Below are 7,740 nucleotides of genomic sequence, written 5' to 3'. Positions count from 1 at the left end.
GTCGTGGGGGCGGAGACTAGGTCTGGCTACGTGTAAAGCACCTAGAATGCCGCCAGGCTCCGGGAACGCAGCATCCCGTGGTGTTCTCCGTCTTCAGCCTCGGGCGCGCAGTAGGCCTTCAAGTGTCACTGGGTGACAGAAGCAGGCCAGGCTTGTTCTCCCAGCTAGGCTCGAAATCCGGCGACGGCGACCTTCGGGGGCCACCCACATCTGGTTACCTTTCCCCACTTTTTCCACCCCCAGCAACTCAGTATCCCGAAAACTGTTTTGGATATCTGACCTTCATTTAAACCTATCTTTCCTCTTTGGAACTTTCTATTCCTCATTCTCGAAACTCAAAGGCAACGTAGTATTTCCTAGGCGCATAGATAATGGGGTCTCCCTTAGCTGAGACCCAACGGACCTCACAAGAAGGAGCGAACTTTAGACCTTGGCCCTTTTAGAAGTTTTACTTTAACTTAAAGAGCCGGCCAGCACAGTAGTCCGGTTTTTAAACGTGTTGCAATTAAACTAAACAAGTAGATCATTTTTTTGAATGCAAATCTAGTTTTTCATAAAGTAACATTAGGAGATAATAGGAAGTACACCAGAATTTCCCGCAGTCTCCTAGAATCTTCCAGATAAAAGGTAAAGAACTAGAAAACTTGGGAGAATGATTAAACCAGGAGTCTGCAATAGCCAATAAATTAACCTCCTGGATAGTCCAGGCAAAAATGATTTTTATGTTCTGCAAACACTCGAGAAGTAGAAAATTTCCCACCTAAGGTAGACAGGAGGTTGGGGGAGGGCTGATGTAATATTATTTAAAACCAGCAGTTGCAAAACCTTTTAAATATTAACTCGAAGGAAATTTAAACTAAAAAACTGGATTGTAGACAAAAAATATATAAGGGCCATTAATAGAAATCTAATCACCTTTCTCTGATTTAATGATTTGGTCAGTTAGCTATGTCTGGAACCACGATCCCAGAATTCAGTCTTAGGACCAAATTCCAGGCAAATGGGAAGAAACGGGGAAGTTGAATAAGAAAATGACATAGCTGGACTTGATTTCTTTCAGACTGAGAAAGCTCAAGTTGCATTGGGGAAAAAAAGCCCCTTTTTTTTTTGTGGGGAGGGTGTAATTTTACCAGAGGATACGGGCACTCACCAGAGAGAGGGGGAAAAGTACCCCACATGGGGAATGGTCATGGTACAATCCTTTCTCCTTTTCTCCCTCCTTTTGGGCCCATATATACACAGCCCCCACGCACACACACACTTTTTCTTTTTTTTTTTTTTTTTGCTATAGGGCCCTTGCGCTCGCCAGACAGAGAGAGGCATAGAGACAGAAATCGAGAAATCACCCCCCAGGGGGGATGGTCACGCTGCAATCCCTTCTCCATTCTCCTCTCGGGGTCTTGGGCACGCATGCACACGCGCCCAGTGTGAGTTTTAAACCACCGGGTCTGGGACGCAAACCGCCGTCGACAACATGGGAGTCCAGCAACATAGCCATTATGCTAACTGCTGGTTCCCCCACACACACGTTTTTCAGGCATCTGGGTCCAGAACTTAAACCTTGCAGTCAGACATGTGGTATCCAGGCATCGTAACCACCTACACCACTGACTGGCCCCTGTTTTATTGAGGCGTAATTAATGATAAACTGAAATTCACTCATTTCATCTACTATTCAGTGATTGCCATAGGTTGTACAATCATTGCCGCTAATTTCAGAATGTTTCTATCACACTAGAAAGATCCTTTTCGTCCATTTGTGGTTATTCCTATTCCCATACTTGGCACCAAGCGACCACAATCTACTGTGTCTATGGACTTGTCTGATCTGGACAGTCCATATTAACTAACTCTTAAAATATGTAACCTTTTATGTTTCTTTTCTCTCACTTTGTTTTTGCAGTGTATCTATATTGTAGCATGTGTTAGTGTTTCATTTCTTGTTATTGTTTAGCAATATTCCATTGTAGGGGCATACTACAAATTTGCTTGCCTGCTGGTGAACTAATGGTTAGATTGTTTCAAGTTTTGGGCTATTATGAATAATGCCATATAACATTTATGAACATGTCTTCTTGTGTGTGACATCTGTTTTCATTTCTCTTTGGTAAGACCCTACGAATGGAATTGTTGGGTGGTATGGTAAATTTATATTGAACTTTTTAAAAAAGAATTATTCTAGGGACCAGCATATAGCGTGGACTCCCATGTAGTCGACCATGGTTCGAGTCCTGGACCCAGTGGTTTAAACTCACTCTGGGCACATGTGCATGCGTACCCAAGATCCTGAGAGGAGAATGGAGGAGAAGGGATTGTGGTGTGGCCATCCCCCCTGGTGGTTGATTTCTTGCTTTCTGTCTATCTCTGTCTTTCTGGAGAGCGCACGTGCCCTATAGCAAAAAAAAAAAAAAAAAACCTCTCAGAAAAAAAAAAGAATTATTTCTAATTTTATTATCATCAATATGGTATAGGGCATGAGTGTTCACCAGAGAGAGACACAGAGGGAAAGTGAGAAAGCAAGCCACCAGGTCTGGGACTTGAACCATGGTTGGCCATGTGGGAATCCAACACCTTAACCACCACGCCACCTGTTGGCACATATATTTAACTTTTTAAAAAGAATTATTTTATTTAACTTTATTTATTTATTTATTTTATTTTGACCAGAGAGGGACAGAGTGAGAGTGAGAGAGAGAAAACAAGCTGCCAGGTCTGGGACTCTAACTGCAGTCAGCCATGTATGAATCCAGCTCCCTTAACCACCATGCCACCTGCTGGCTCCTATATTTAACTTTTTAAGGATACTGTCAAACTCTTTAACAAAGTAGCAGTGCCAATTTATAGTCAACAGGAGGCTTGAATGTTTATCAGAAAATCTGATTTCTTCTTTTTATTAAAATGGAAACCAAGAGAACTCCTCCTAGCAACTCTTATTTTACACACCCTCCTCTTTTTTCTTTTCCTGTGTGGAACACCACCCAAGGAATATCTTTATTGCAAACCCTTCACCTGAATTCTAGACCTCAAATATATGTTTAATTAGGTACTGGGATGTCAGTGGGCTTTAGTTTTCTATGAAAATGTCAGAGTAATACACCCGAAAACAAAGGAGTGGCAGTCCACCTCTAAGAGGGCCCCAAGGATCCTTGCATCCCAGTGTTCAGACCACGTGAAATCCTCTCCAGTTGAATATGATAAACACTTAGTGACTTTTTCTTCCCACCCCCTAACAAAAAGCTAGAATAAGTTACAGGTCTTTATTTCCAAGGTCAGGGTATAAACAGAATATGGCTTCTGTTTTGGATGGTCCTCTCCCACCCACTTGGTTCAGGGAAAGCTAGCTGCCATGTTGTGAGCTGCCCTCTGGAGAAAGGCAGGGATCTGATGTCTCCACCCAACAGCCCACCAGGACCTGGTGGCTGCCAGCAACCATGTGAGTGAGCAAGGAAGGGGGTTGTCCCCAACAAGCCTGGAAGTGACTGCAGCCCTGGTCTGTGCCTTATTCAGCTTTGAGCTAGAGAACCTGGCTGTGAGGTACTCTCACCCTTTTGTTATTTTAAACCACTGAGTTTGGAGTGATTTGTTATTCAGCAACAGATAACTGATACAGATGACCAAAAAAAGTACATTTCCTGTGGTTTCCATGTGGATTCTGAATTCTTTAAAGACTAATGCTGAAGTTAGAAACAAATACTCTGTGCAAGTTAACATTGTGAATGCTTTTCCTGCTCCAGGTGCTTTTTTTTTTTTTTTTTTTTTTTTTTTGGGGGTTTTTTTTCAACGGCTACAGGGCGCATGTGCTCGCCAGAAACACAGATACAGAGAGACAGGAAGCGAGAAATCACCCTCTGAAGGGATGGCCATGTCGCAATCCCTTCTCCTCTCGGGATCTTGGGCACGCACGCACACATGCTCAATGTGAGTTTAAGCCACCGGGGTCCAGGACTCAAACCACAGTCGACTACATGGGAGTCCAGCGACGTAGCCATTGCCATTACGCCAACTGCTGGTCCCAACTCCAGATGATTTTCAGGCAGCCGTGTAAAGAAATCCTACACATATCTTTGGAAAGTTGTCATCAAAGGCAACGAAGAATATGTCCTGAAAGGGTTCTGACACGGAAAGTATAAAGGAAGACTTTCAGAGTCCACGCCGGGTGCGTGTGTGTGCATGCCAAAATCCTGAGAGGGAGCATGGAGGGATTATGGCATGGACATCCACCTTGGGGAGTGATTTCTTGCTCTCTGCCTCTCTTTGTTTCTCTGGTGAGCACACAGGCCTTATAGCAAAAATCTCTCTAAAAAAAAAAAAGACTTAGACTTGGAATCTCGTCCTGTGGAGTCTACACTTGCTTTCTGATTTTCAGTAATTCTTCAGCTAGCCACATGTCCCTTTTATTAGCCTTTTTGTTTCTTTGCTATAGGGTACATACACTCAACAGAGAGAGACACAGAGAGAGGGAAAGTGAGAAATCACCCTGGGCGGGGGGGTGACCATGCCACAATCCCTTCTCTTCTATACTCCTTTCAGAGTTTTTGACACACATCACATGTACCCAGTGTGATTCTCAAACTGCTGCATCTGGAGGTAGAACTGGACAGTCGACTGTGTGGGATCCTGCCACCTTAACTTCTATGCCACCTGCTGGCCCTAGCCTCTTATTTATTTATTTTTTTTATCACTGATAATTAATCACGTCTCGGGATTTGAGAATGACAAACTGATGGAACCATGCAAAACAGGAATGGAATGAATGATATGCTGTCACTAACTATGGCAGCAAAAATCACATGATCCAGTGTTCCCAGCAGTTCATTTTTCTGCAATCATTTCTTTTCAGCTCTCTTCACTTGATCGTGTTTAATGTAGGATGATACATTATTCACTCAATACTCTTGATTTTACTTTCAAAAGCATGAAAATGAATTCAAATCAAAACTAACATGCATCCCCCAAATCCATCCTTTTTAAGTTTTCGTATAGACCAATCCTCATTAAAAAAAAAAAAAAAAAAAAAGCAATAACAAAACCAGATGTAATTTCAAAAATAGGACCATGGCTAATTAAACTGATGGGTTCTCATTTTTTTCTAACCATTGGTACTCAGAATTGTTAGAGGCTAATTTATTTGTAGACACTCCAGGAATCCCAAAAGACTAAAAACAACAAGAAAAATAAAATAAGGAAGAGAGTATGGGGGTGGGGACTTCCAGGAAGGCATTATTTATACACCTTGTATATAAAGTAACAACTTTCCCATATCTTTGAAAAAACTGAGGGGGGTGTGGCAAAATAATGTAAAACACAATAACATTATTGGAAACACTTTTAACCAAGCCATTCCCTCCAAATAAGCACACTTCTGGTTGTGAAGTTGCTTGTTTTGTTTCACCTTGTGGGACAGAATAATGATGCAGAGACATTATTCACAAGGCAAAGCTGGATGCCAGCTGAAATAGACACAGAAGAAGGAATTCTTTCTTTCTCATTGGACATGCTTGTGCTTCACAGAGCCAGAAGCTCAGCCCATTGTTTTCCCTCCACCCTTTTTTGTTTTCATTAGCCTCCCTTTTCAGGTGAATTTTGTGGACAGCCTGTTTCGGGCTATGAATTTATGGAAGGTGGAAGATCTGAAGTGTGCACCATTCGGAGAATGCAGGCGGGGATTTAAAATGGAAGTGTGTGACACTGGTGACAGCTGAGCTACTCATTAGCATGGGATCTTGTTAGTTTGCTGCAGGAGACTGAGTCTTACAATGGCACCCCAGAGGGGTCAGACTATCTATGATTAATACTGACATTGTTGACCTATGATCTTAGAATGGGGACTGGGATTCCTGTTCTGGACTGGAATCAGATACGGTCTTCACAATACTCACCGACTTGCTTAAACACCTCATAGTATAAAAAGTATTTATTTCCCATATGGCTGGCCAGTGCTAGAGGATGAGAAAGATGGTGATAATTGCAGACTCCAGGGGCCAGCAGGTGGCATAATGGTTACATCACTGGACTCCCACATAGCCTACTGCAGTTCGAGTCCTGGACCCATTGGCTTAAACCTCACGCCGGCCATGTGTGCCTGAATGCCCAAGATCCCGAGAGGAGAATGGAGGAGAAGGGATTGTGGGGCTTGATTTTTTGCTTTTTTGTCTCTCCAGCAAGTGCACATGCTCTATAGCAAAAACCTCTGCATCATCATCATCATCATCATCATCATTGCAGACCCTTACATAGCATTCTCTATGTTCTAAATGCTTTCTGCACAACTTGCTCATTGAATCCTTGCAGTGACCTGCTGATTCTCAGTGAGAAGGAAAATTTTGCCCTGCTCCCCAGGAGACAGGTGGCAATGTCTAGAGACATTTATTTTTTAAAGACTTATTTTATTGATTTATTATTATTTTTTCACATAAGGGGGAAATGAGAAAGCAAGCCATCAGGTCCGGGACTCGGACAGTAGTTGGCCATGTGGGAATTCCAGCGCCTTAACCACCACGCCACCTGCTGGTCCCATCTTGAGACATTTTTGATTGTCACTGTTGGAAGGGAATGCTCCTGGCATCTTGAGGGTAGAGGCCAGGGATGCCATTCATGATACTGTGAAATATATGCATGGTCTTCATGCCATCTGAATGGCGTACAACTCCTAAAACCCTTGAAATCTGTGCAGTGGTGTCTTGCTGGACCAGTGCATTGACTGTTGGCTTGGGGGCTCAAGGGCAGCCCTGAGATGAGGGCTGATTATGGGAAAGATTCCAGGGTTGGGACTTTCAGCTCCTTCCCCACAGTCACCAGTGAGAGAGAGGGGCTGAAGGTTAAGTCAGATTCCAATGACCAATGCTTCAATCAGTCATGAAAAGCCACCAGGTCCTTGCTTCTGGAGGGCTGACACACGGAGGAGGATCCTGGAGCATGGCTGCCCAGAGAAAGCATGGAAGCGCCCTGCCCTTTCCCATAAACCTTGCCCTATGCATCTCTGCAGTTGGCAGTATCCTTTGTAAGAACATGCTTCCCTGAGTGAGCCCCCCTAGCAAATCAATTGAACCCGAGGAGGAATCATGGGAACCCCAGTTTCTAAACAATCTGTGCTTACAGAGTGCCTTTGACGTGGGGAGCAACCTCGTGGGACTGAGCCTTAGCCTGTGGGAACTGACACTGGCTCCGGGTGGATAGTGTCAGAATCGAATTGAATTAGAGAACACCCACTGCAGAGGTGCTTGTTCGGTGTGTGGAAAGAAGCCCCCACAAATCTGTATTGTCTTGTGAAAGTACAAGAGAAACTGACGTGGTTTATTCCTATATGTTTACCCTGGTTAACACCCTTTAGTGCCTAGAATAATGCCCCCACCACAAAGAAGTATCCAGCCGAAAATATCAACAGTGCTGAGACTGAGAAACCCTACAGTAGGGGCCAGCAGGTGGCGTGGTGGTTAAGGCGCTGGACTCCCACATGGCCAACCACAGTTCAAGTCCTGGACCTGGCAGCTTGCTTTCTCTCTTTCAACAAAACAGTCCTAGGAAATAGCCAAAAAAAAATGTTCAATAAGGCGAGGCATTTGCTAAATAAATGAAAACTCCACAAGCTAAACAGTACATCCACGTGTGCATGCATGCCCCCAGAAGAAAGGGAGGAAGAAAGAATAAACAAGTCATGCCAGCCTTAAGTAAAAAGTACCCACACATTATTCACATCTATTAAGGTTATAAAACAAAGGCTAGCCCTGTAGAGCAGTGGTT

Source organism: Tupaia chinensis, unplaced genomic scaffold, assembly GCF_000334495.1.
Source record: "Tupaia chinensis unplaced genomic scaffold, TupChi_1.0 Scaffold000226_1, whole genome shotgun sequence".
In the NCBI taxonomy this organism is placed as follows: domain Eukaryota; kingdom Metazoa; phylum Chordata; class Mammalia; order Scandentia; family Tupaiidae; genus Tupaia; species Tupaia belangeri.
Note: the sequence above shows the minus strand (reverse complement) of the source record.